This window comes from Sorex fumeus, unplaced genomic scaffold (genome assembly GCF_029834395.1).
Source record: "Sorex fumeus unplaced genomic scaffold, SorFum_2.1 ptg000191l, whole genome shotgun sequence".
NCBI classification, from domain to species: Eukaryota; Metazoa; Chordata; class Mammalia; order Eulipotyphla; family Soricidae; genus Sorex; species Sorex fumeus.
In genome coordinates, this window is record NW_026606248.1 from 3,555,681 (window position 1) to 3,583,011 (window position 27,331).

The window sequence follows — 27,331 nt, forward strand, 5'->3', positions numbered from 1 at the left end:
ATGTCAGCTGTACCTTCCTATGAACCCATCGATGAGCTGGAGCCATGGTAGAGTGTGGAGGGCACCTGCCTTCCACGTGGCCTGCCAGGGCCTCAATCTCGGGCACCACATTTGGTTCCCTGGCCCCTGCTGGAAGTGATCCCTGTGTCCAGAGCTTGCTGAAAGCCCCTGAGCACTGCCAGGCGTGACCCAAAACAAACAAGAAAAGAGCTTACTGAGTAGCTACCACTGCTTTTTCTCATGTATTAACTTGCATAATCCCCAGTGGGTTAGTCAACAACCAATACTATTACTCTAAGAAATAGAAAAATAGAATCAAAAGTAAGTTAACTAGTTTGACCACAGTCAAATACCTCATTAGTTGAAGAATAATCCCTAGGCAGGATGACTCCAGAAACCATAGTATTTAAATTTCATCAATCATTTGTTTATTTTATGAAAAATTATGTATTCCCTTTAAGAACCAAGATTTCTTTTTTTATTGTTATTAGTGAAACACCATGAGGTACAGTTGTAGATTTACAAATTTTTGTGCTTGGATTTTGGTCATACCATGATCAAATACCCATCCCTCCACCAGTGCCCATTTTCCACCACCAGGATAATATCCCTCCCCCCCAACCCCCCCATCCCCCCCTGCCACTGTGGCAGGGCATTCTCTTTTGTTCTCTCTCTCCTTTTGGGTGTTGTGTTCAGCAAAAGAGGCATTGAGTGGCAAAATGTTCAGTCCAGTCTACTTTCAACCTGCATCTCCCCTCCTGGGAGGATCCTCCAAATACCCTCCATTTGGTGCTCCCTTCTCTATCTGAACTGTCCTAGAATACCCGGCTGGCCTCTAAGCTATGGAGTAATCCTCCTGGTGTTGATCTCAGCTATAAAGAACCAAGATTTCTAATGGACGCTACTTTTCAGCCTAACATTAGCCCTAGTGCTATTCCATGAGCTATCCAAAGCCTTAAAGATTCCATTATTTTTATGTGTTTATGTTTAGGTAAGTGGTGTGTGTATGTTAAAGGTAACTTATCTGATAAGCTTTCTAAGAGTTCTAAAAGATGCCAGGGACTTTATTGAGACTGAAAATGCCCAGCATTCTTATATGACTTTAATGATGTGACTTGTCCTCCTCCTAAAGTCATGTAAGAAGCAGTTGGGACATTTCCTTACTTCTACAGCATGAGAAATCTCAAAACAAAATGGGATTTTGAAATCATATACACTAGACTTTAGATCTATGTCTTGAGACACTCGCCATCAGGAGATGTTTTCAGGCCCAAAAGTTTAAGAGATCAAAGATTATATACATTCTTATAAAAATCTGGAACTTTACCATCTACCTAAAGTCTTCATGTCCAATATGTGATTCTGTTGTCTTGTTATTTTTCAAACTTATTTGTATATCAAATTTTTCTTTCAAGCAATACTTATTTTTTTAATTTAATTTAATTTTTAAAAATTTTTAAATTTATTTATTTTTTTATTAGTGAGACATCATAAGATACAGTTGTAGACTTACAAATTTTTGTGCTTGGGTTTCATTATACAATGATCAAATACCCATCCCTCCACCAGTGCCCATTTCCCACCACCACGGATCCCAGTATCCCTCCCACCCCCCAACCCCCCTATCCCACCCTGTCTCTGTGGCAGGGCATTCCCTTTTGTTCTCTCTCTCTTATTGGGTGTTGTGGTTTGCAAAAGAGGCAATGGGTGACAATCATGTTTGGTCTATAGTCTACTTTCAGCATGTCAAGCAATACTTATTAATGGACTGCTGACCTTACATTTGAAAATGCTCTTCTGAGTTTACTAAGAACAAACTTTTCATCTCAAAATAAATAATTAAATAGATAAAGGCAACTCTAAGCCTCCTGGGTTATATCGTAGGTTTGGTCTGGTAGGTGTATACTAATTCTTTCAATAAAATATCCTACAAGTTTTCTCAAGAAATACTGACCTGGGCTGAGAGATTATACGGTGGGTAAGGCACTTGTCTTGAATGCAGATGACCCAGATTCCACCACCAGGTCTGCATATGGGTCCCCTGGCCCCTCACCCCAGGAGACCCCTTTGCATAGAGCCAGGAGTAAACCCTGTGCACATTTGGGTACGGCCCAAAAAACAAGAAAAAGAAATATTGACCTGGATACCAAGCCAGTTATGACTATGACCTCTTCTACTCTGTATTTGTGGGAATAGATACCAAATCAAGATGGAAGAGAAAATGGCCAAGCAATGCCTTTCTTAGAGGTGCCTTTTCATTAGTGCACTTGGTAAGAGTGTCAGTGATCATTTCCAAGTAGACTATTACAATAGAGCCTGCTAATAATGTTCCTTAGAGTCTTAATTCCATTAGCATTTAAGTGTGTGTTATCTGGAAGTCCAAAGCTCTTTTAGAAGCCCCATGCAGTTCTGCAGGATATTTAGTTTATATTCACTGAGTTTTCCACCCACAACTTTACCCAGATAATTTAGAAATTATCTCATGAATAATGGGTGTCAGTTGGGCTGAATACCCACCAAACCAAGGGTCTGGGGGCAGCACTCATCCTCACCACTACAGCTATGCCAAGGGCTCAGTTCCACCGCGTCATAAATATTCTCTGCAGAGACACCAGTCACTTAATAGTTTCAGGGACTTCCTGTCTTCTCTACCCTGGGAGCAGCTCTCCTACACAGGCCCTCATCCTCTGGACATGTATGCTCGCACCGAATTCATCTCCAACCCACCGCGGTGAGGAGCACCTCCAGATGCTGAGCAGATCACTGTCTGCTATGGTGATGAAAGGATGAGAGATAGATGAGAGCCTCAGCAGCTTGTCAGCCCCATGTCCCCTGGCCTCACCTGACGCAAGCCTCAGCTTCCAAACCACTGACATTTCAGGTACACTGACACAGCAGCCCAGTTCACTCGGGCTGGGGCTGCCACAGTGGGGCGACTGGCTCTGGAGCTGCGGTTGGGACTGTGCTTGGAAGCCCCATCCTTGGTGATGCCAAGAACCCTTCCCTGAAGCAACAGCTCTTGTCCTCTGCCATGCTGGGCTTTGCCCTCTGGGAGGCCATGGGGCTCTTCTGCCCGATGGTGGCCTTTGTCATCCTCTTTGCATGTGAAGGAGCCGTCTCCAGCTCCCATAGCTATTTCTCCTGGGCCTCCTCTGCCCTGGATGCTCATCTTTCTGAACTTCCCCAGGCAGCCTGGGGGAAATGGTTGGTTCAGGGTTTGACAGAGGGAAGACAAATAAGTAATTAATAAGAAAAAGATTTTTCAGATACTGGTGCTGGGCTGAAAATTATGGTATTTTTTGGAGCCAGGGTAGCCTAATACCTGTGGGGTGGTCCCCATACCCCCATACTTCGAGAGCCCCAGAAGCCCCTCTGCTTTATTGACTCTTTGGCCTAAGACCATGTATCTGAAAGTGTCTGTTTTCGGGTTTGTTTGTTTGTTTGTTGTTATGCTGGGTTTTGGGATTTGCTTTTTTTTTTTTTTTTTTTTTGCTTTTTTGGGTAATTCCCAGGCATGCTCAAAGGTTACTCCTGGCTCTACACTCAGGAATTACTGACAGTGTTCTGAGACCTTATGGAATGCTGGTGATAGAACCCTGGTCAGCTGCGTGCAAGGAAAATGCCCTACCCACTGTACTATCCAGTCCCTGATCTGGAAGTATCTGGACCATGAAACAAAAACCTTAATAAATTCAAAATAAAACAAATTTACTTGCAATCAAATATAACAATGTTCACATAAATTTATTTTCTAGATCAATTGATATTAGTATTGCAACTTTGTTACCTAATCAATTTTAATCCTAGGATTATATCAACAGTTGCCACTTTTTTTCTACATTAAATAAAAAAAAATTTTAAGAAAAAAATGGAAACTATCCCATGGATAGCATTATAAAATATGAGATTATATTGTTTTGAGATTTTTTATTGGCCAATGCAGAAAAGTACCCAAAAATCAGAAAAGGAGTTAATACATTTCCCATGCTTTATTGTTTGTTAAGCATATAAAGTATACACATATGGGGGGGAATATTCCTTTTGAGCATATACTGTTCTTCCTTGAGATCATTCTCTGCTTAAATTTTACATTGTTAGACTTTTAACTTTTTTATATTTTGACTAATTTTTCAATTTTTTGGTGGGTGGCACACCCAGTGGTGCTCTGGGCTTATTCCTGCCTCTCTGCTAGGGATCACTCCTAGCTGTGTTCAGGGTGCCATATGGGATGCCAGGAATCAAACACAGATCAGCCACTTGCAAGGTAAGCACCTTAACCACTTTGCTTTCTCCGGGCCCCAATTTTGGCTACTTTGACCTCATCTAATCCTGTTTTCTCTTTATATTTTGTATGTACTTCTGTTTTAAGAATCGGGACGGGACTGGGAAGATAGCTGGGTATGGCCCCAACATAAAACAAAACAAAAAACCAAAACAAACAAAAAAGAATCAATATGTAGGAGCTGAAGAACTAGTACAGCAGTTAATGCTCTCGCCTTGCTCACAGTCAACCCAGATTCTGCATCGGGTCCCTGGGAAGGAGTGATCCCTGAGTAGAAAATAGGAGTAAAAGAATGAATAAATATATGGCAGAAATGAGGCATTTTAGAACACAAAATCGGCAAGAATAAGTTCGTCCTCTGTTTGACTTCTTAGCTAACTTCTGCTCCATAGAAACTGGTTAACATAATGACGGAGAATTTGGGTGCTGAAACCACAGAGCCTGGGTTCAAAAGCATGGCCTTGACTTGAACCTGAGCATGATACTTTGTCCTCTCCTTTCCCCTTCTCTCCCGTTCCCTTTTTCACTGTGGCCATTGCAATGACTAACTGCCACACTTGTTGCCCAGATGCTGCGCTTGTACATTTGAGCCATGGCCCTTGCTGAGGGTTGGGCATCAGGTGTGATGCTCATCTCACTGAGAGTTTTGTTCCCCTCTATGGTGGTTTCTACACACCTGCTTTTGGGGGGTTGTACTCATCACACAGATGTGGTTGTAGTACTTGAGTTGTAGTGATCACACAATTGTTGTTGTGCTTGCTGCACACCACTGCGATGCTCAGTGCTCATCTGGGCCTCACCCCTTGGTTGTGGCACTCCCATTCCTGGTTGCCCTTAAGGTGGTAATTGGGATTCCTGGTCATGGCACCAGGGATCACAGAGAGTAGAGCTGCCAGACTCAAACAGCCAGACTGCTCGGATGGTGCCTTGATGCAGAGTGGCACCAGGGACTAAACTCTTTATTTTGTTGTTGCTGTTATTTGGGTCGTGCCCAGCAGTGCTCAGAGCTTACTTCTAGCTCTATGCTTTTAGGGGACCCAAGTTGGCCACAGTGCAAGGAGAGTGTCCTACCGCTGTACTCTCTCGCTAGCTCCAAACTCTCACCTAAGGCCCTGAGCTGCGTTGATTAGAGTACCTGCCTTGCAAGCACAGGCCCCACTATGTCAATTTGTGAAACTCAGCTTTTGGGCTATAGCTCATAAGTTAGTGCACGCATGTGCCAGTTCAGTCCCCAGCTCCACATGTCCCCCAGCACCCCTGCCAGGTGTGGCTTGGTGGCCTTTAAGCACCACATCAGCCCGTGGCACCTGAGCCTAGGAGTCACAGCACTGTCCACACCAGGGTCCCTGCTTAATAAAGATGGTCCCAGATTTGTGAGCACTGTTGGGGATGACCAGGAAGAAAGGAAAGAGGGAGAGAGGGAAGGGAAAGGACAGGAACGGAAGGGAAGGGATGGAAAGAGAAGGGAGAAGGGAAAGGGAAGGGAAAAGTAAACTCAGTTTTATCCCCAATGTGAAGTGTGAAAAGCAGCAGATCCTGTAGGATGAGTGAGTTAATGGAAATATAGTCCACTGACCTTAATGGGATGAGTGAACCCTGGCCTAGCCTCTTCCCTCTTACGATGGTCATTTTCAAGATTCATAACTTTAAATTTTTTGTGTTTATTCATACCATTTCAATACACTGATTCCTCTGCCTTCCTTATTTAATATTCATATGCCGCAGCTGAGCACCTTTCTCTCTCTTGTGTTCCCCTGGCAAACCTCTAGGCATCCTTCCAAACTTGGCTTCCGGCTCCCTGCCTACCTGAGCAATCCTTTCTTCCCTATGCTGCACCACCACCGTCTCCTAGTGGGAGTTAAAGCTCTTTCAGCTTCCTAAAACCTCCTAGAAGTAGCACTTCTTTCTCTCTTCCTACTGCATTGAATTGTTTGCTCATGTATCTGCCATCCCACAACCTACCCGGGTCCTTGGAACCAAGAGCCCTTACTCATCGTATGCCCCAACCACAGCACAGTCTGACATATACAACAGGCTCTCAGAACAATGTGTCAGTGAGCAAAATTAATAAGGCTTATGCTAACAAATTTTACAAAATGGGCTAGAAAAAATATCAGAACCAAATTGAAAATTGGTTCTACTCAACAAGCACAAAATTGCAATCTTCGGCTTTCATTCTTATTTTTCCCTATCTAAGATGGAGCTGCTGCTCCTAAATTTTATTTTTCAGAGTTGATACTGTGCTTGTAATCTTGAAACTTAATACACTTGAACCTACAGGATTATAAATTGGAATTCCATGGTCAGATGCTGAGGCGTGTGTGTTTCCGCACGCATACTGGAGCCTCTCTGTTTGGTTTTTAATCTAAGTGTCTTTGAGAAAGTTCTGGAATTGCTGTGAAATCAGCTACAACAGTCAGCTGACATTTCCATGCTTTTAAATTTGAGTAACTTTCCTCAGAATTTCAAGGAAAGAAGTTACTGCCTTTAAATTACCTCTAGGACAGAGAAGCACTGAGTGTATGCTGTGTGAGTTTGTCATCCTAAACATCACTTTAATTGAATCTTCCAACACATTGTTCCACCCTAATTATTCAGCCAAACTATCCTGAATATCCCTTGCTTTTCTTTCACTTTCTCACTAGAGGTAATTATAATGTGTTAGTAGCAACAAATCAGGCATAAAAGAAACACTGGAGAAATTATTCATCAATAGTCATTAATGAGTTCCTGAATAATCAAAATTGACTGCTCTATGAGAAGAAAACTTTGTCCTAACACCCAGAAAACCATTTTAGTATTATTCTAGTTTCTTGTTCTTAGCAAAGAGACTTTTTTTTAAAGTGAATTCTTAGAAAGATCTGTTACTATCTCTATTTATAATGCCTTGTGAGAGAGATTCTTTTCAGCTCAGTTTAATCTAACAGAACATGAAGCATATGCATCTGTAATCAATGCATTAACGTCAGCATCATGGTACTGGCTCTGATCTTGGAATCATTCCATGTACTTTAACAACCAACAGTTGAACTAGAATATATGTGATGTATCTGTTAACTTGGCAGATTTTTAGCATTAGGAATTTGAGGGTGTTTGAATGTAGATAATTACGTGTGTGTCTATATGTATGCATGTGTATTTTAATCCTCAATCTCATTTCAAGAAGCTGAGACTATTTTAAGGATCAGTAACAGGAACTGAATATTGCTACTCTAAGTTCTGTCTACATAGTAGCCATGTTCTTGCTCATAATAACTGGCCATCATCACTATTTACCAAGTGAAATCACTAAGTTAACCATCGTTTGGTTTGAAGACTAGCCAGTCTACAAGGAACAAAGAAATCCGATGCCTTATTTTAAAGGGCCTTTGAGAATTTCATAATAAACATTTCACCTTTCCATGTTTCATGTGGTTTTTCCAACATTGAAATTATACGCTTCTTAAACTAGAGTCATTCAGATAGACGCTGCCTTGTGCATTTGTGAGAATCAAATTTTCATAATAACAGCTTAGAACATACCAATTTTAATCCTCAAGGATTTTTCATATGCACTCTGGCATTTGTCTTTACCGCTTCCCTGAAGGGGTGAAGAGGAAGATGTTTGGTGCACCAAACAAAAAACTGAAAGGCCCATAGAGGTGAAAGGACATGGGGATAGAACAGATAACAAGGAGCACGCCCTCCCATTGGCACTTGCCCTGCTAGATTTACAAAGAGTGTATTGTTTATTCACTGGTATATCGCTGCCCCAACTAGGTACTCAAAAGGGTTTTATACACTGAATCACACTACTGCAATCTCATTAAAAGACCTCTATTTCATAATGATACTGTTTAACACAAATATTCCTAAAACTTTTAAACTCAATGTTGGTAGTTTGGGTAAATTATCATCTCATAAATGGTCTATAAGAATAATATACCTGGTACTGAAAGGTAATATTAGGAGATACAATAACAGGAGATACAAACTTCAACAAACAAAATTTTTTTTAATTTGGGTTTGGAGGAAGAGTAACAACCTCCCCCCCCAATTTTTTAAAAAACAAACAAAAAATGTGCCACTCAAGGTGGCAAGCTATGGGTGGGGGTGGGAGGGAACCTAGAAACCCTGGCGGAGAAAGAAGATGCTGGTGGTGGTCATGGTACTGGAACATAGAATAGAAACATAGAAACACAGAAATAAATAACATAGAAACCCAACTTATTAAACTTGGAATAATTTCATAAATCATGGGACTTCAATAGAACTAAAAATAAAAAAATAAAGAGAGTAATATTACATGACAAGTACAGCAGGTACTTCTCTTACACACAGCCAGCCTAGATTCAATTCTTGGCACCCCATATGGTTGCCCCACCACCACAAGGAGTACGTCTCTGAGTACAGAGTCAGAAGTAAGCCTGAGCACTGCCAGATGTTCCCCTCCAACAACAACGACATAGAATAACATTACAACTAAATTAGAACTCAACAGAAAGACATACAAATATTATAATAGGGAGTGATAGTACAGCAGGTGGGGTGCTTGCCTTTCATGCAGCCAACCTGAATTCCATATCCTGCATCCCATATGGTCCCTGGAACCCATCAGGAGTCACTCCTGAGTGCAGAGCCAGGAATAAGCCCTGAGCATCACCAGGTGTGGCCCCAAAACAAACAAATGATATATATATAGTTTATATGTTTACATAATTATTTATATATAGTTATATTATTTATAATATATTTATGTATATTTAGTTTATTTTTATAAACAATATATTTACAGTTTATATATATCTGCCAGTTTTTCCGACAAACTGGCAGGCTACCGAATGTAGCCTGCCCACACGGCAGAGTCTGGCAAACTCCCTGTGGCGTACCCAATATGCCAAATACCAGTAACAATGATGGGTCTCATTCTCCTAAAGAGCCTTGAATATAATCTCAGGGCTAGGATGAAGGAGACGTTACTGGGGCCTGCTCGAGGCAATCGATGATTAACAGGATGATTTGTGATTTTTTGTGTGATATATATATCTATTTACAATATTTATATATTTATAAACTATATGGACTGGTGCAAGAGCACAGCAGTATCGCATTTGCCTTACACATGGCCAACTCGGCTGGGTTCAATTCCTCCGCCCCCTCGGAGAGCCTAGCAAGCTTCCAAAAGTATCTCGCCCACATGGCAGAGCCTGGCAAGCTACCCATGATATATTCGATATGTCAAACACAGTAACAAGTCTCTCAATGGAGATGTTACTGGACCCGCTCGAGCAAACTGATGAACAATGGGAGGACAGTGCTAAACTATATATCTATAAACTATATATATATATATCATTATATAGCTATAAAGGCCCTCCCGTTGATCGTCGATTTGCTCGAGCGGGCCCAGTAACGTCTCCATTCTTTGTTGTTACTGTGTCTGGCATATCGAATACTCTCGGTAGCTTGCCGGGCTCTCCGAGAGGGGCAGAGGAATCGAACTCGGGTCGGCCATGTTGGCCGCTTGTAAGGCGAACGCCCTTACCCACAGTGCGTATATAAGCTAGATGTTAATATGTTATTTTGTGTGCATGGGAGTCTCCCAGTGGATGGTTCCACAACAAAATTGACCACATCATATTCAATTGATGGTTTTGCCTGACCGATGTCGCTGTTGTCCCAAAATTCCAAACGGGATTGGACCACCATCTCCTTCATACAAATTTCTACTTCACGGAGCAGAGAGAAAGGGCCGCAAAGTTTAAGAAGAGAACGCCCAGAACGATCACCAACTGGGAGCTCTTTGGCACTTTTTTGGCAACATGGGAAGATGCCGTCATTGACAAATTGACAAAAAATACAATTGACTGGTTCAGCACCTCCATGATTGTGCAAGGAACACCGAGAGAGAAAGAGAGATAGCCACAAAAAGACCCCTGTTTTGGAAATCTCTTGAGCTAATTAGACAACATGGCTTGGCACAAGCCTCAGGCAACCTCACGTGAATGTCCGAGCTCACAAAGCAGTGCAGAGAAACGATCAAGAAAGAACTCAAAGAGAGAAGAGCAGCAGTGCTGGCAGATGCGGCAGAAGCTGGGAAAAGCATTCATAACGCCCGCTTGTCTTTTGCCAACTACAAGATCAAGATGACTGCCTTCCAACATCCTGATGGATCTATCACATCTTCTAGAAGTGCAATGGAGAAGATTATCCATGACTTCTACTCGTATCTCTTTGATAGCCACATCCACCTGCCCACATACCAAATTCTGCAGGATGGATATGTCATTCCCAACGTTCTCCCTTCTGAAATCTGACACGCCATTTCGTCGGTAAAGAAGCACTTGACCCAGACAAGGTCAGACCTGAACACCTGAAGAACCTGCTGCCAGTTCTCATCAATACACTGACTCAGCTCTTTACACGCTACCTGTCTGAATGCAAGATTCCATCCCAATGGAAAACCAGCAAGACTGTACAAGAAGGGAGACATCCACAACATTGGCTACTATCGCCCGATCTGCCTGTTTGTCTGTCATCTACAAGCTGTTCATTCGAATCTGCCTGAATAGGATGGGCAGAACACTAGATGAAGGAGAACCATGCGAGCAAGCTGGGTTCTGAAAAGGATTCAGCACAATCAACCATATCCACACAATAACCAAGCTCATTGAGGTTTGTCAGGAGTTCAAGATGCCGTTCTATCTAATGTTTATTGATGTAAAGAAGGCCTTTGATTCTGTTGAGACTGAAGTGGTCACTGAAGCCCTAGCCAAACAGGGCATTCAAACTCAATACATCAGGATCCTCTGTGAGATGTATTATGGATTCACTACCAGGATCTCACCATTCTACAAGGAAGCGATCATCCATGTCAAGAGAAGGGTTTGGCAGGGTGATACCATTTCACTGAAACTCTTCAGTGCTACCCTTAAGAACATCATGTGGCAACTGGCATGGGAAGGAATAGGAGTGAAGATAGATGGTCGGCAATTACACCACCTCCGCTTCACTGATGACATCGTTCTAATAACACTAAACATTAGCCGAGCGGCACAAATGCTGGCCGACTTCGACCGTGAGTGTGAAAAGGTCGGACTACAGCTGAATCTCACAAAGACAATGTTTATGAGAAACAGCCTCGTTCCTGATGCCTCATTCGCTCTCAATGGAACGACCATCTCCTAATGCAACAGCTATGTGTACCTAGGTCGAGAAGTCAACATGATGAATGACCTGGCAACTGAGTTGAGCATGAGGAAGAGAGGTTTGGAACGCCTTCAAGAGCATCGAAGAAATAGCTAAGAGGATGAAGAACCTCCAGCTCCGGGCACATCTCTTCGATTCCACTGTTCTTCCTGCATTAACATATGCCTCAGAGACCTGGGCCCTACAAAAACAGGATGAGAACACTATTCAGGTCTCCCAAAGAGGAATTGAAAGAGCTGCGCTTGGAGTATCACACTTCACTCAAGTGAGAGAAAGAATCCAGAGTTCCAACCTTTGTCGACAATTAAGAATCAGGGACACTGTCTCATTTGCCAAACGTTGAAAATCAGATGGGCTGGACACGTAATGTGATTTGGAGATGACCACTGGACTAGAGCCGTTACCGACTGGATTCCATGGGACATCAAAAGATTTCGTGGCTGCCCACCTACAAGATGGTCAGACTTCTTCGTCAAGACTCTGAACGATTGGTTTGAGGCTCTTCATGTTCCTGGAGCAAGCAGACACCATTGGGCTACACTAGGATTCAACAGGGATGAATGGGGACATTACTGGCGTCCGCTTGAACAAATCAATGAGTAACAGGATGTCAAGTGATCAAGTGATCAAGAAAATAGACAACATTTTTTTGCCTTTCAGGCAAAACCATCAAATTGGCCACAACCAGCTTCAGTTTTAAAGCGAGCAAAACACATGTATAGGATGCTGGGGTTGTAGCTCAGTGGTAGATCTTTGTGTCATATGCGTGAGGCCCTGGATTCAATCCCAGCACCACGGGGTACAGGATGGAGAGGGCACAAAATAACAACACAATACATGCACCATATGCCATGAGAGTACAGCTTATTCTTAGTTGAAGTGAATTTAGTATTAGACACATGCTGAATATTCACCAGGAGTGTTGGTTTACTCCTGGTGATGCTCATGGCATGCATACTCTTGGCTTCGCAGCCAGGGATTACTCCTGGCAGTCTCAGGGGACTATATGGGATGCTGGGAGTCAAATCTATGTTGGCCATGTGCTATGATACGTACCTTCTCTACTGAACTATTTCTCTGGCCCTGTATTCATTAATTTTTATTTGGGGGCCACACAAGATGGTATTCAGGGACTACTCCTGGCTCTGTACTCAAGGTTCAATCCTGGTAGTGTTCAAGGAGCCATATCCAGTGCCAGGAGTTGAACCTGAGTCCCCTGCATATAAGGCAAGCATCTTAACTACTGTACTATCTCTCTAGCCCTATCTGATCCTTTTAACCTTTCATTTTCTTACCTGAGAAGTGAATTAATAGCATTTACCTTGAGCCTGTCCCAGGGAGTCAAAGAATTAATCTATGTCAGACTCTTGGATAAATTTACTTGTTTTTGGTGCAGTTTTTCTGCTTTAGATTTTTGGTTTTGTTTTTATATTTTGGAGTTGTTATACCCAGCCATGCACAGGGCTCACTCCTAGCTCTGTGTTCAGGAGTCACTTCTGGTGGGACTGGAGGGACCATATATGGTGCTGGGGATCAAACATGGGTCAGTTATGTGCAAGGCAATTTCCATACCCACTTGACTCTCTCTTCCCGATGTTGTTTTTGAAAATGATAAAACCCCCAAGAGTATTGTTATAAAAAATAATATTCGCATCTATAAGATGTAGCTGAGCATCAAGAATCACAGTTTAGGGGCCAGAGAGATAGTAGAGCAGTTCAGGCACTTACTTTGTACACTGCCAACTCAGGTTCAATCCTCAGGACATATTCTTTTTTTTTTTTTTTTGCTTTTTGGGTCACACCTGGCAATGCCCAGGGGTTATTCCTGGCTCTGCACTCAGGAATTACTCCTTGTGGTGCTCAGGGGACCATGTGGGATGCTGGGAATCGAACTAAGGTCGGCCGCATGCAAGGCAAATGCCCTACCTGCTGTGCTATTGCTCCAGCCCCAGCACATTTTCTTAAGCACTGCTAGGAGTGATAGCTGAGCATAGAGCCAGGAGTAAGCCCTGAGCACTGCCAGGTGTGACCCATGCCTCCTCAAAATTAATAATGATAATAATATCAAAATTATTGCATAAAAGGAGACTGTTAGTGTGGAAAAAATAAAAAGGTTTTATTTTGGCATGGGGCCACATTCAGAGGTGCTCAGGAGCAACTACCAACTCGTTGCACAGAAGAACAGGTACCAGGAATCAAACGCAGGTCTTCAACATGCAAATTTAATGCTCCAGCCCTTTGATCCATGTCCTTATTAATGAAAATATTTTAATAACAAATTCCCTGTTTGAAAAAATAGTAAATAGGAAGTTCAAACAAGTGAATGCACAACCATTCTAAAAATAAAAATATCACTGTGTATTCACAGATACTAAAATAAAATAGAATAGAAAGATCTAAGACAGGATACGAACTTTAGCGAGCTTCTTTTTTCCAAAGGTTTATTGTTGACAGCATGACCATAACTTATTTTCTTCTGATTCATCTTTTTTACCTCTATAATCATCCTTGATTATCTTGTAAGTACCTTGCACTTTTTAAAAAATATAACCAGTTTTTCATCAGAACATTCGACTTCTACAAATTCACGTTGTAATCGTAAATTGGTGCCAGAGTATGTTTTAAGCAATTAGAATGTTGTAATTAAAGTCTGCTGTGTGTGTAATCTTATAATGTGTAAGGGTAAGTACAGAAGTTGAGAGCTTGGTTCTAAGTGTTTAATGATGGTTATTCATCCCTTCTTCACTTGTCTCCCGGTAGATTTATCAGATGTGGGTACCTTGGAACCTCTGTGCTTATTAGAAGAGCCTGACCTATTTAGCTTCTCTGCCAGTCTTGCATCGCCTAACAATTTGGCTATGGATCACCACACCTTTAATTTTCAGAGCAGTCTCATAAACATTCACTGCCTCGCTTTGAAAATATGTTGGTGCAATTCTTTATAAAAAGAATTTAGAAATTGACAAATTGGAAGAACAAGTCTCTCTGATATTTGACTATGTGGCAGGACAATCTCATTTTTCCTGTGCTTAAATGAATAAAGAAAGGTCTAAAAATATTGAAAAAAGTAAAAGTAATTGGAGGTGGGGAGAGAAAGACGTGTAATTGTGATTTTGGATTTTGGCAGCATTAGCTTATAGAATATTATCACTGGGGATTTGGCAGCCAAAGAGATAGTATATTAGGTAAGGTGCTTGCCTTGCATGTGTCTGATCCCTGGCACCCATGTGGTCCTCCAGGCTAACTGGGAGTGATCTCTGAGCACAGAGCCAGGAGTAAACTCTGAGCACTGCCCCCCACAACAAGACAGACAGACAGGCAGACAGAAAGAAAGAAGGAAAGAAAGAAAGAAAGAAAGAAAGAAAGAAAGAAAGAAAGAAAGAAAGAAAGAAAGAAAGAGAGAGAGAAAGAGGGAGAGAGAAGGGAGGGAGGGAGGAAGGGAGGGAGGGAGGGAGGGAGGGAGGGAGAAGGAAAGAAAGGAAGGAAAGAAAGAGAGAGAGAGAGAGAAAGAAAGAAAGAAAGAAAGAAAGAAAGAAAGAAAGAAAGAAAGAAAGAAAGAAAGAAAGAAAATTATCATTGAATGACTTCATTTCTTTTTGGTTTTATTTGTTTGTTTGGGCCACACCCAGGGTTGCTGAGAACTTACTCCTGGCTCTACACTCAGGAATTACTCCTAGTGGGACCCAGGAACCATACATAATACTGGAGATAAAACCTCAGTTGGCTGCATACCCCCAACCTGCTGTACTATCACTCTGGCCCCATTAGTTTCTTTTAAAATAGATTTGTTCGTTTAAAAATATTTTTGGAATGTACACAATGTGTTTGGCACTGTCAACAAGGTGTGCAGTATTGTTAACAAAGTTCTCTGGAATTTGTGACATTATGCCATTTCAGAAATGTGTATAGAGTTCTCATTCAAATTTTTCTAGTTGTCTCAATAATGTTGTTTTGTTTGTTATATTTTGGGGGTATTTTTAGCTCTTTCTTCCCTTCCTGATCTCAGATACACCAGGATCACTCATTGCATTTAGTTACTGTGATGCTATGGTCTCCCTAATTGGATGTCCAGTTTTTCCTTTTTTTTCTCTCACAATTTTTTAATTGATATTATAAAGCCTTGATTTACAAAGTTACTGATAGTTGCATTTTCAGCATAAAATGCCGAATTATTATTCAACACCAATCTATCCTCTAGTGTCAACTTCCCTCCACCAGTGTTCCCGATTCCCTCCCCATCCCAACCCCGCTACATCCCAGCCTATCATCTTGACAGGCATATTGCAAAGTTTCTGTGATTGACACTTAGATCACACGTCTTCAGTTCTTTTGAATCTGTGTCTTGGAGATATCTATCTATATATCTGTCTGTATATATATATATATATATATATATATATATATATATATATAGGCTGGAGCGATAGCACAGCAGGTAAGGTGTTTGCCTTGCATGGAGCCAACATAGCCGACCTGAGTTCAATTCGTCCGCCCCTTTCGGAGAGCCCGGCAAGCTACTGAGAGCATCTCGCCTGTATGGCAAAGCCTGGCGATGATATATATATATATATATATATATATATATATATATATATACAGCTATAGCTCTCACTCCTATCATTGCATTGGTATAACTGAAGCCCTGATACCTAGTAACCCGTTACTTCTTGTTCTCTTCTTCCCCCTTGGTTTCTTTCCTTCTCTGTCTGTCTCTTCTCTAAACACTGGGGCCAAGGATGATCTAAGCATCCCTCTTTTACTCCAATACATTTCCTCATCCAGTATTCTATATTACACAGATAAGTGAGGTTATCCTGTGTTTGTCTCTTCTTCTGACTTACTTTACTCAACAAGATAACTTCCAATTCCAACCATGTTGCAGCAAATTGCATGATTTCATCGTTCTTTGCAGCTGCATAATATTCCATCTCACAATGAAATATTAAAAAATTTAAAAATATATTTTGATTTATTTATTTTTAGAGCATTGCAAAGCCATTCATGATTGGATTTCAGTTATACAGTATTCCAAAACCCATTGGAATGCATCACCAGTGTACATTTGCCAGCACCAGTGTCCCCAGGTTCCCTTTCAGCATCCCCAACTCCAACCCCTTGCCTGCCTCTTTAGAAGGCTCTCTCTCTCTCTCTCTCTCTTTCCCCTCTCATTTTTGGCATTGTGGTTTTTTGTTACAATTTTACAATCAAATTTACAATATTGATACTGAAAGGTTATCAAGAATATCCCTTACTTATTTTTAACCCTCAGATCTTGTTCAGCATGATCATTCTTAGCTATTAGTGTACGCTGTCACAATGGTATTTTTGAAGACCAATTGCAGAATGTCTCTCAGTTAGTGAAATGTGGATTTGGCAAATTTAACAATTCCAAACATACACCTCAGAATCATTTGGAAACTTGATGCAATAGAGAAACCCCATATCCTGTCCTACCTCAGTGATCCTTCTTCTCTGTTTTGTAGTTCTGGACAATTCTGCTCTGCAGAAAGATTTGAGAATGATTTAATATCATTTCTTCCTGGCAGGAATACTCCATAACTGGTGGTGTTTCCTTCATGGTGTGTCTTGCATGTCCAGGGGTGTGCCTTATTTTTGGTTAAATGAGGCAGCATTTTCTTCTTTGTAGTTAATAACTTTTATGAGGTTAACATTCTGAGGCTGTTATAACTATCCTTTTTCCCAGCAGTCTTGGCATCCGCTGGTGACCTTGCCCAAGTTACTCCCATGATGATGGTAATGGAAATTTTCTAATTCCATCATATTTGGCATTGCTTAGTCAGCATTCAAATGTAAATTTCTCTTCTCCTCCATCCCACCTTAAAACATAGTTTTCAGGTTTGGATAAAAGTATAGGGATTATGGCACTTGCCTTGCATATGACCAACCCCAGTTCAGTCCCTTGAGAACCATCAGAGTGATCCCTGAGCATAGAGCCAGGAATAAGCCCTAAGCATAACTGGGAATGACTGGAGTGATAGCACAGCGGTAGGGCGTTCGCCTTACAAGCGGCCAACATGGCCGACCCGAGTTCGATTCCTCCGCCCCTCTCGGAGAGCCCGGCAAGCTACCGAGAGTATTCGATATGCCAGACACAGTAACAACAAAGTCTCCAATGGAGACGTTACTGGGCCCGCTCGAGCAAATCCCAAACCATAAAAACAAATAAACAAAAAACTCAAAAAACATAGTTTTCTATAACAGTATGGATTCATTCATTCTTTTTTATTCAATATATCACAATCTGCTCTATTATTCACTTTTATGCTCGTGATATTCCTACCGGCAGCCTTGAACTCAGCCATTTTTTCCTTTCAGTGGAGTATGGTTTCTGGAAACCAAGATCTGATTTCTATTTAAAGCAGCTGAAACTTCATCCAAAGAACAAAATTATATACTGCTAGTACACCTAAAAATAAAATGCATTGCACAAACCATAACTGGACTGAAACTTGGAAAAGTGTGGTCTGTTAGCTCTCCCACCTCTCTCATTTCCATATCTATATATTCCCCTGTGTTTCCCTCCACAGCCAAAGACGAATTCACAAATTACAAATTCTCTCTCTCTCTTGGCCTATCTTCACTGAGATCTAGTTTCTGAGAAGCCGTCTGCCCAGATACTTTGGTCATGTTGCTTATACCTTTGAAACTGAGATACACACCCATAAGAATATCTAAACTTGTCTGCTTTGCTTTTCCCTTCCTCCCCTCCCTCCCTCCCTCCCTCCCTCCCTCCCTTCCTTCCTTCCTTCCTTCCTTCCTTCCTTCCTTCCTTCCTTTCCGTCTATTGAACTCAGTGCCTCATCTCTACCCCTGTGGTATATCCCCTACCTGGCTATTCTTCGAATTATTTTTGTCTTTTTAAAGCTTCTCATGTGTAGTTTTCTATTTAGTTGTCAAAATTCCATGAAATCTGTGATACAGTTATTGTAAATTTCCTTTTACATTTTAGAAAGCGAAATCAGAAGAGTAAAAAAACATTTTGGCAACTAACATGTCTTTGTGTCAAAAAACAGTTATGTCCTGGGGCTGGACAGCGGGTAGGGCATTTGCCTTCCATGCTTCCAACCCGGGTTTGATTACCAGCATTATGGTCCCCTGAGCACCACCAACAGTAATTCCTGAGTGCAAAGCCAGGAGTAACCCCGGTGCATTGCCAGGTGTGACAGAAAAAAAATATGATGTCATTCAGGTACTATGCTTACAATGACAATCACTGTTAAATCCAGGGTCATTTCCTAATGGTTCAGAAAGCTGGAACTGGAGCAATGGAAATGGGTCAAAGGAAAAGTGTGCATGATTTGCAGGAGTAGTACCTGAGTAATATCTGATGTAAACCAAAACTGAAAGGAAAAAAGAAAACTGAAATTTCTTATCCTGAATGGAATATTAAAGCAAATCAAATCAAATAGTGAATAAAACAAGGAGCATTTATCTTTTAAAAGAAAAGATGTAAATTGCCTCATCAACCTTTTACCTCACCAATTTTTTCGCTTGCTGTTTTGCAAATGGTATTGTGTACCTTCTATGTGTCAGATAATAGTGTAGCTTCCAGAACTATAACAGGGAACAAAATAGATTTTGAAATAATTTTTTTTAATACCCTTACTTGTAATGATCTTACTAAGCATGGGTGATGATGAGTATGGAGAAAGATAATTTAAAAATGTAGATGTTTGATGCATTAGAAAGCACATAGGGTATGGGCCAGAGAGATAGTACAGTGGGCAGGACACTTGCCTTTCAAGTGGCTGACCTGGGTTCAATCCCCAGAACTTAATATGGTTTCCCAAACCCCCCACCAGGAGTAACCCCTGAGCACAGACCCACAAGTAAGCATTGAGCACTGCCGGTTACGAAGGGTCGGCGGTGCCAGAGTTTTCAGATCTAATCAACTAAGGATGAAGTAAGACTTTAGGGAAGATCAGTTGTTTCATTTTTCTTTCTTATCTTAGGAGATGGGACCACACCTAGTGGTACTCAAAGTACCTGGCTCTGACCTTAAGCGTCACTCAGGATTGTTCTCTGAGGACCTTCTCACAAAAGCAGCTGTCAACCACAACAAAGAGAACTTTAACAGCACCAGGAAAGTCCTTTTCAGGATCACTTCTGGTTTTTAATTCTCCTGCTACCATGATTTATTTTTCATGGTGATGGGAAATAGTTTGGATCACACCTGTGGTACTTAGGGGATTCTCCTGCCTTTGTGCTTAACAGTTGCATATGGCAGTGCTCAGGGAACAATCAGTGTCTGGGATCAAACCAGGGTCAGCTGCATGCAAGGCTTAGCCCCTCAATTCTAATATTATCTCTCCAACCTTTCCATAATTGTTAATAGCATTTATAGTATCAATTATAATAATTGATAGCAATTTAATAGCATTTATAATATCTCAGCATAATAGATTTTGTGCTTTATTTAACTAATTTTACAGACTGTGCTTCTTTTATCTTATTTTGCTGAAATTATTTGAGATTTATTTGCACAGCTGAATATGTTGTGCAATATTTTGCATAGTAGCAGTATAATTCATGTATTGCAGCTCATTTCTCTTCAGTGGGTATTTAAGTAACATGCAGGATATACTTGCTACAAAATAACACTACCATGAATATTCTAAAGCTTGTCTTTTAGTGGATATAGGAAGACTTTTCTACTGGGAATACACTGAGAATTGCTGGGCCTTAGTGTATATGTGCATCAAACTTTAGCAGAATATGCCAAAAAGTTGGTCGAAAACTAACATATACTCCACCAGCAGTAATAAGTGGAATGTGGTTTTGATGTTGTACCTGAAATGTATATGTAATTCAATGCAGTCAGATACACCCTCAGATTGCCAAGGTATTATTGGGAGACCGGTTCACTACGCATCTCAAAAATGGAAATAAGAATCAGGAAAATAGCTCAAAAAGTTGAAAAGCTGCCATAGAAGTGTAGACCCTGACTTCAGTGCCCAGGTTTATTCCTGATGGCCCCAAACCATTGCTTGGAAGACCCTTATCCCCAACCAAATGAAAAACATTAACTAAAGTCTATTGGTGTTATGAGTTTTGGTGAGGAATTTTAATGCAAATTAAATAAACTACAATTAATATTAGTAATCCAACATGACAATAACAGCCAGGTAAATAATAGAGTGAAAAAAGAGACCCAGGGTTTGATCCCTGGCACTCAGAAAACAAAAATCCCATTTAAATAAGAAAATATAAAATATGGAGCATTAATCCTAAAATAGAACCTACTTGATCTTTATTTATCACACATGTTTATGATCATTATGAAGCAGTTTCAATAAGCATACTGTGCTTTCAAATTTTACACAAAAACACACTGGGGTGGGGGGAGAATTGAGTTGCTTTGGGGCCATACCTGGCAGTGTTTAGAGGCTTTTCCTGACTCTGTGCTCAAAAGTGAGCCCTGGCCATGTTCAGGGGATCATATGTGGTTCTGGGAATCAATCCAGGGTCATCAGAAGCAGTCACAACAAGACAAATTTCTTACTTACTGGGGCTGGAATGATAGTACAGCAGATAGGGCATTTGCCTTGCACACGGCAGACCAGGGTTTAATTCCCAGCATCCCATATGGTTCCCTGAGTACCGCCAGGAGTAATTCCTGAATGCAGAGCTAGGAATAACCCCTGAGCATCGCTGGATGTGACCCAAAAAGAAAAAAAACAAACAAATGTCTTACTTTCTATACTATCTCTCCAGTCCTTCAAAACTTTATATATGTATATATATATATATATATATTTGTACTATATATATATATATATATGTTTGTTTGTGGCAGTGCTCAGGGCTTGCTCCTGGCTCACGGATCACTACTGGAGGGCTTGGGTGATCATATGAGATGCTGGAGATCAAAGCTCAGTCAGCCACATACAAGACAAATACCCAACTCACTGTACTATCACTCTGGCTTCTCAAATTATATATTTTTAAAATTTGACAAGACCGCTTTAAGATTTCTTTGGAAAAAATAGGTGAAAATAATGCCAAAGATTGAAGTATTTATCTTACTGGATATTGAGGTCTACTATAATGGATCAGTGATTAAATGTATAAGCAACATAGACAACAGTGCAGAGAGAACGATGTGAAGAGAATCTGGAGCTAGAATTTACGATGAAAGCTTTATATTTTCACTTTATTTAACACATTAGACACCTCAGTAAGTTCAATATTATCTGCTCCACTTTATAGATGAAACACTGAACTTCAAAAAATAATAATTTTCTTGGAGCCTCACACATTATTCTAGTTGGGGAGACAGACCCCTTTGCTATCTGACTTCATAGGTGAGTAGAAGAAGCTATCACAGAACAGAATGAAAGACACATCTATGCCCAACAGGCAGAATAAAATGTTAGTACTGGAAATCCAACTTAAAATTCAGTTCTCTTCAAGGGGGAATGCCCTGCCACAGAGGCAGGGTGGGACGGGGGGATGGGGGGTGGGAGGGATGCTGGGACCCGTGGTGGTGGAGGATGGGCACTGATGGAGGGATGGGTACTTGATCATTGTATAACTGAAACCCAAGCACAAAAATTTATAATTCTATAATTGTACCTCATGGTGTTTCACTAATAAAAAAAAATTCAGCTCTCTAATAGGTAACGAGTAAAGGGTCACTTAACACTTGGCAATAACATATCTAATAGCAAAAAGAATGCTTAAATTAGTGAGGCCAGAGTAATAGTACAGGGAGTCGGGTGCATTATGTACATCCAACACTGATTCAATCCCCGGCATCTCATATTATGCCTCAAGCCTGCCAGGAGTAACCCCTGAGTGCAGAGCCAGGACTCAGCACTCAGGACTCAGGAGCCCAGCTGGGTGTGGCTCAAAAACAAACAAAAGCAAGAAAATGCTCAAATTGGTTAGAAAGTACTGAAACACTGCTGCAATATTCATGTATCCCTTTCTCAGCAGAGATAGTTTTATTGGTTTATTTGTTTATAAATATATGTACATTTCCCTAGGATTAAATTTTTCCTAAGATGAAAAAAATTAGACTGATATCATAACCTCAATCATTGTTCATCACTGACACTAAGATCATTTTACAAATGAGTAAAGGTATCTCAGTAAAAAGGAAAAAACACAATAAGTGATGAATAAAGGTTATTTGTAAATGAAATGTAAATGTAAAACAAATGTATAATTAGATACTGCCAAGGTCAACATGAAACCTCTGTCATTCTTAGCATAAAGCATTATAACCTACAAATTTGAAATTCAACTTCTTGCTCCAGAGAGATAGCTCTGAGATAGCTCTGCGATATCTCTGAGATATCTCTCAAATAGCTCTGAGAGCTGAGCTTTGCATGTGAGAGGATGTGAGAGGCCCAGTTTTGATCCTCAGGACCACATGGTCCCCTGGGCACTGCCAGGTAGAGGCCCCAGCACCACCAGTTGTGGCTCCAAGTCATCCCTATTTACAAAGAAAAGAAAAGAAAAATTCAACTTCTTTTGGGAACCAAAGCAAAGAAGGTGTTGCGGTCAGTTCCATAACTCACAGTGGTCACGAAGGTAAAAACAAAATGGCCACTAGAATGCTCACAGTCACTGTTCTTTCTCCAGAAACAGGAACTTCTCCAAGAGTCCTTATAAGGGGTTGTGATAAACGGTTTCAATGTACCTGCAGTTATTCAAATGAGTGGGCTAGGGGATAGCTCAAAATGCAAGCCAGGCATAGTTCCTGAGCACTATTGGGAGTGACTTGGGTTCACACCTGGCCACTTAGGGTTTTCTCCGGCTCTGGTGAGGGGCCATGAGGGACCGTGGATGGAATCCAGGACTCATGCAAGCAAAACCTGTGTTCAACCCTGAGAACCTTCTCCTGGCTTCAAGTACATCAATTTTTTCATACTTGTATTTTGGAATAATTTCAAACTTAATAAAAAGGTATAAGAATAACAGAAAAGAGTCTGGTGCTATAATACAACAGATGGAACGCTTGCATTGCATGCGGCCAATCTGAATTTGATCCCCAGCACCCCATATGGCCCCCGACCCTGCCAGGAGTGATCCCTAAGCACCAAGCCAGAAATAACCCCTGAGCACTTCCAGATGTGGCCCCAAAACAAACGCAAAACACAAAAAACGTCTACGTCTATCAAACCATATCCACCATTGTTTAATATTTTCCCACATTTTATCCCCCTTTGTCTCACAACTATATAGTTGTGCCCCCTGACACCCCCCCCAGCCCCACATCATATGAGAGGCATTAATACCTTTTTTTTTTTTTTGCTTAGTTAATTGGTTGGGTTTTTTGTTGTGTTTTGTTTGGGGGCCACACCTAGCAATAGTCGAGTTATTCCTGGCTCTGCACTCAGGGATCACTACTGCTGGTGCTCAGGGAACCATATGGGATGCCTAAGATCAAACCGGAGTTGGCTGCCCACAAGGCAAATGTTCAACCCACTGTGTCATCTCTCCAGCCCGTAATACCATGTATTTAACCCTAAATTTTTCATGGTCCACTTCCCAGGGTCAAGGAAATCCCTTATCTATAAATGCATTACTATAACTGTCACATTCAGATCATTCAACATGAACTACGCTATTGCTAAATATATCGTCCATTTCCCTCAATATTCCCTTACTGCAACTTTTCCTATTGATCCAGGGTAATGCACTGCTTAGAGTGGTTATGACCCTTCAGTCTCCTTTGCTCTGTAACAGTTCTTCAGCTTTTCTCTGGCATTGAACTCAGTGATACCTTTTAAGAACGTGGGCCAGATGTTTTAAAGAATATCTCTCAGTTTGGGCTTGCTTCACGACTCCTTGTGATTGGATTGGTAATGTGTTTCTTAGCAGGATTGCTTCCTTGTGGTCTGCCAGAGCCAGTTAGTACCAGCTTTGAGATCTAGTTCTCACATTTTCCCCCCAACTCTGTGTTCTGTGATGATCTATTGGTGGCTGGAAATCAGCCCTGGTGGGAGTACTTATGCCACGGAAATCAACACCTGCCATGAATCAGGGCTTATATGGCTTGTTCCCCCACTTCCTATTATGAAGTATTCGCACTTGCAGCACAGTACTGCATAGAGGTGGGCTGTGCCCTTCTTGCTGCCCACTGTCAGGGCTGCTCTACCCAATGGTGGGTGATATAATATGGTTAACATCATATCTGCTTCTCCCTTGAAGAGCAACTGCTTTTCCCTTTGTAATTAATTTTTCCATTTGGAGATATACTTTGTGATGACGCAGATATCTAGTCCAGTTTTTCACCAAACTCTGATCCAGTATTTTTTATTTGATTGAAGACTATGATCTGAATCAACGTACTGGTTATTATTGCAAATGATAATTTCAACATAAAGGTAAAAGGTAAAGGCCCTCCCGTTGATCGTCGATTTGCTCGAGCAGGCCCAGTAACGTCTCCATTGGAGACTTTGTTGTTACTGTGTCTGGCATATCGAATACTCTCGGTAGCTTGCCAGGCTCTGCCGTGTGGACAAGATACTCTCGGTAGCTTGCCGGGCTCTCCGAGAGGGGCGGAGGAATCGAACTCGGGTCGGCCATGTTGGCCGCGTGTAAGGCGAACGCCCTACCCGCTGTGCTATTATTGCAAATGATAATTTTGTCTTTTCCTTTTGTTTTGTTTTGGGGATACCCACTTGTGCTCAGGGATTCCTTCTGGCTCTGTACTCAGGAATCACTCCTGGCAGACTTGGGGGACCATATGGGATGTCAGGATTAAACCTTGATGGGCTATGTGAAAGGCAAGTACCTTATCCACTTTTTGTCTCTCTGGCCCTTATATTTTCTTTTACGTTTTTTTTTTTTGCTTACAATGCTAGGAATTGAACCCAGACCTCACTTGCAAGCTGTTAACTCTACAACAGAGTTACAATAATCTCTTCCATTTCATTCACACTTCTTTGTTGGTAAGGTTTTATGAAAATTAACCTGGGCCGAGAGAGAGTTCAGCTGGCTGGGCTCATGCTTTGCATGCAAGAGGTCTAGATTCACTTCCAGTTACTACATGGTCTCTTGGCCATTGTTGGGAGTGACCTCCAGGTACCTCTGGATGTGCCCCCAAAAAACCAAAATAAAATAGACTTAGCTTTAGACTGTATTGGACCTCGAAATAAATTGAGGTTTCCCCGTGTGTCAAGTAGTTCTGAGTGCTAAGATACTGATGTCCATGTGTACACTGCAAAAGAACTTTCCAGAGGATACTAATTGCTCCAGAAAAGGCAACATGGGTCTTTAGAAATAGAAACATACATATTCTACTATGAATGTGACATGCAGTCCTACCAAAAGAGGGCCCGGTTAGAGTCATTTTTCAGTCTTTCCCAATTCCAGTTATTACCAGTATACTTCTGGGAGAATTCTAGTGAGAAATTTATACTAGAGTCGATGAAAATTACGTATTGCTTGGTAGCATGAGAGAGTGCTGGGAAAGGCCCACAGAGCCAGCATCTACTATGGGATGAAGTAGCACACTTAGTTTTCCTGATCCCCAGTACCACATCTGTAGCTGTTTTTCCCAAAGTGGAAAGTGGACAGTACTCCTCACCAAATCCACAGACCTGCAGCTTTTCAGGAAGACAGTAGTAACCTTTGATACAACCTAAGCACCATTTTCTGTTTCTGTTTCTTTTTCTTTTTTTTTTTCACTTGAAGAGGGTGAATTTCCAGGCAGGTACTGATTAATAAACTAATTAATAAATTAATTCAGAAAATTTATTGACCTAATTGAGAATAAGGCCAAGTAGGAGTCATCATTTTACTAAATTACCTTTCACCTTCTAAAACTTTCTTTTATTCTCTTCTCTTAGTCGAGTATCAAAACCTAGAATTCAACTCATTGTCATTATGTCTTGGTCAACCAAGCCAACAAGACAAGGAGAAGAATAATATATCTGATGTGGAACCTGAACTAGTGACCTAGTGATTGAATCTATAATCCAGCTAAATTAGCTCCCAGACTGCCGTGGAACCAGGACTTGATACTGTTTCATGTTACCTTTGTGCATTCAGCCACATCATCTGACTCACTTCTCTTTTGTTTATCCTTGACAGTCATGGAAACCCACTGAAGGATCCCGTTACCTCTCTCTTTGAGGAGATGCCTTGCTCAAGTGTTAGCTTGCCCAATGCCTATAAGGTTACTTCTGTTGCCATGGTTGTAAGTTAAAGAAATGTTCCATCCCAGGGCAGACTGAAATTTGTAGAGAACTTTTTTATACTTTAAGGCATGAAATTCTGCAGCTCCCTTTAAGTCTTAATTAAATTTCACAGTGCGGAATTGTTAAGACCTGGGAAAATAGTATTATTCTTGATTGACTCATTGTTTAAATTCCATGCACAAGTCAAAGGACGTTGGCGACTAGTGTTAGAAGACAAGTATGTTTTCTTGGATTCTTTTCAGAATACTGTAAACTGGAAGGTGATGTGGGGTCCAAGGTATATAAAAGAATGTGGGACTTTTGTGACGGCACACCTTTGCTCGTTGAAATAGGATTTCCATAGTCTCCACCCCTCTACCCCACCATTTCCCGCACCAGAATTATGGTGGAGGTTATTCGTGTAAGCGAGAAGCCCATGGTTGAGTTGTATTTGTCTCCAGACTTTCCTGGAGCCATCTGAGTCTGGTACTTTTCATGCTTCAGTTCCTCACTTCAGCATTCTTAATATTTAACGACTCTTCTAAGGTAGAGGATTATTTGACAGTTTCTTTAAGCATATCTGTTTGAGGTCTTTTTTTTTTTATCTGCTGACCTTCCCTTTACTAAATTGAAAGATGCTTGTCCAAATTGTTATTTGGATGACTCCTCTTAAACTCTCATAGTGCGGGGAGGCAGTATAGGGTTG

At 41.2% G+C, this 27,331-nt stretch overlaps 1 protein-coding gene and 1 pseudogene across 2 annotated transcripts in view; both read left to right on the forward strand.

Moving 5' to 3' along the window:
- LOC130017326 (ATP synthase F(0) complex subunit C2, mitochondrial-like) lies at window positions 1-26,408 on the forward strand (annotated as a pseudogene).
- FRMD4B (FERM domain containing 4B) overlaps window positions 1-27,331 on the forward strand; it is a 232,287-nt gene that overhangs the window by 113,125 nt on the left and 91,831 nt on the right. The gene's annotated exons all lie outside the window — the stretch shown is intronic.